The sequence below is a fragment of the Arachis hypogaea genome, chromosome 20, assembly GCF_003086295.3.
Source record: "Arachis hypogaea cultivar Tifrunner chromosome 20, arahy.Tifrunner.gnm2.J5K5, whole genome shotgun sequence".
NCBI lineage: Eukaryota > Viridiplantae > Streptophyta > Magnoliopsida > Fabales > Fabaceae > Arachis > Arachis hypogaea.
This window is the reverse complement of record NC_092055.1, coordinates 12,812,197-12,814,910: the sequence shown is the minus strand read 5'-3', so window position 1 is coordinate 12,814,910 and position 2,714 is coordinate 12,812,197. Positions and strand designations below refer to the sequence as shown.

The 2,714-nt window shown below is 31.4% G+C and overlaps 1 non-coding gene across 1 annotated transcript; it reads right to left on the bottom strand.

The window, feature by feature from the left end:
- Positions 1 to 2,306: 2,306 nt before the first annotated feature.
- Positions 2,307 to 2,414, bottom strand: LOC112787957 (small nucleolar RNA R71). Its single transcript, XR_003195342.1, has one exon. It is a non-coding gene; the product is annotated as a small nucleolar RNA R71 (small nucleolar RNA).
- Positions 2,415 to 2,714: the final 300 nt, after the last annotated feature.

Genomic DNA, 2,714 nt, shown 5'->3' with positions numbered 1-2,714 from the left:
CGAGTTTGGACAACTGACGGTTCATCTTGTTGCTCAGATGAGGTAATTTTCTTTTTGTTTTATTTTCAAAAATTTCAAAAATTTTTCAAAAATTTCTCCTTTGTTTTCGAAAAAAAAATGTTTTCAAAAATATATTTTTCTTCAAAATTTTTAAGAATGAATTCTAGTGTTTCATGAAGCATGCGAAAGCCTGGCTGGCTGTAAAGCCATGTCTAAATTCTTTTGGACTGAGGTTTTGGCTTAAAATTGAATGAATTACACGCATATTTTTGCTAAAGCTTGGCTGGCCATTGGCCATGTCTAGTGTTTTGGACCGGAGCTTTCACTTGAAAGCTTGGCTGGCTGGTGAGCCATGTCTAATTCCTAGACTGAAGCTTTAGACTAACATTGCAAGATTCCTGGAATTCATATTAAAAATTTTGGAATCCTTATTTTTCTTTTTTTCAAACAATTTTCGAAAAATACCAAAAATATTTTGTGTTTCTTGTTTGAGTCATGTGTCATGTTATAAGTTTGGTGTCAATTGCATATTCATCTTTCATTTTTCGAAAAAATCATGCATTCATAGTGTTCTTCATGATCTTCAAGTTGTTCTTGGTAAGTCTTCTTGTTTGATCTTGATGTTTTCTTGTTTTGTGTCTTTTCTTGTTTTTCATATGCATTCTAGCATCCATAGAGTCTAAACATGAAAGATTTCTAAGTTTGGTGTCTTACATGTTTTCTTTGCATATAAAAATTTTCAAAAATAAGTCTTGATGTTCATCATGACATTCAAAGTGTTCTTGGTGTTCATCTTGACATTCATAGTGTTCTTGCATTCATCACATACTTTGATCCATAACTTTCATGCATTACATCATTTTTCATGTTTCTCCCTCTCATCATTAAAAAAATTCAAAAATAAAAAAATATCTTTCCCTTTTTCTCTCTTAAAAATTTTGAAAATTAGATTTGACTTTTTCAAAAATTTTTTAAAATCCAGTTGTTTTTATGAGTCAAATCAAATTTTCAATTTAAAAATCACATCTTTTTCATTTTCTTTTTCAAAAATAAAATCTTTTTCATTTTTCTTAGTTATTTTCGAAAAGTATAAAAATATTTTTCAAAAATATTTTTCTTATCTTTACCACATAATTTTCGAAAATAACATCATCAATTAATGTTTTGATTCAAAAATTTCAAGTTTGTTACTTGCTTGTTAAGAAAGATTCAAACTTTGAGTTCTAGAATCATATCTTTTGATTTCTTGTAAATCAAGTCATTAATTGTGATTTTAAAAATAAAATCTTTTTCAAAACTAATTTCAATCATATCTTTTCAAAAATATCTTCTTATCTTATCTTTTTCAAAAATTTGATTCTAAAATATCTTTTCTAACCTCCTATCTTCTTATCTTTTCAAAATTGGTTTTCAAATTTGTTTCAACTAACTAACTAACTTTTTGTTTGTTTCTTATATTTTTCAAAACTACTTAACTAACTCTCTCTCTCTCTCTCTCTCTAATTTTCGAAAATATCTCCCCTCTTTTTCAAAATTTCTTTTTAATTAACTAATTATTTTAATTTTTGATTTTAATTTTCGAAAATTACTAACCTTTTTCAAAAGAAAACTATTTTCGAAAATCACTAACCCTCTTTTTCAAAAATTGTTTTCGAAAATTCTCCTTCTCTCTCATCTCCTTTTATTTATTTATTCTTCTACTCACACAGGGACCTCTATACTGTGGTAAAAAGGATCCCTATTATTATTATTTTTCTGTCCCTCTTTTTCATATGAGCAGGAACAAAGACAAGAACATTCTTGTTGAAGCAGATCCAGAACCTGAAAGGACTCTGAAAAGGAAATTAAGAGAAGCTAAATTACAACAATCCAGAGATAACCTTTCAGAAATTTTCGAACAAGAAGAGGAGATGGCAGCCGAAAATAATAATAATGCAAGGAGGATGCTTGATGACTTTACTGCACCTAATTCCAATTTACATGGAAGAAGTATCTCCATTCCTGCCATTGGAGCAAACAATTTTGAGCTGAAACCTCAATTAGTTTCTCTGATGCAGCAAAACTGCAAGTTTCATGGACTTCCATCTGAAGATCCTTTTCAGTTCTTAACTGAATTCTTGCAGATATGTGATACTGTTAAGACTAATGGAGTAGATCCTGAAGTCTACAGGCTCATGCTTTTCCCTTTTGCTGTAAGAGACAGAGCTAGAGTGTGGTTGGATTCTCAACCCAGAGATAGCCTGAACTCTTGGGACAAGCTGGTCACGGCTTTCTTAGCCAAGTTCTTTCCTCCTCAAAAGCTGAGCAAGCTTAGAGTGGATGTTCAAACCTTCAGACAGAAAGAAGGTGAATCCCTCTATGAAGCTTGGGAAAGATACAAGCAACTGACCAAAAAGTGTCCTTCTGACATGCTTTCAGAATGGACCATCTTGGATATATTCTATGATGGTTTATCTGAGCTATCAAAGATGTCATTGGATACTTCTGCAGGTGGATCCATTCACCTAAAGAAAACGCCTGCAGAAGCTCAAGAACTCATTGACATGGTTGATAACAACCAGTTCATGTACACTTCTGAAAGGAATCCTGTGAATAATGGGACGCCTATGAAGAAGGGAGTTCTTGAAATTGATACTCTGAATGCCATATTGGCTCAGAATAAAATATTGACTCAGCAAGTCAATATGATTTCTCAGAGTCTGAATGGAATGCAA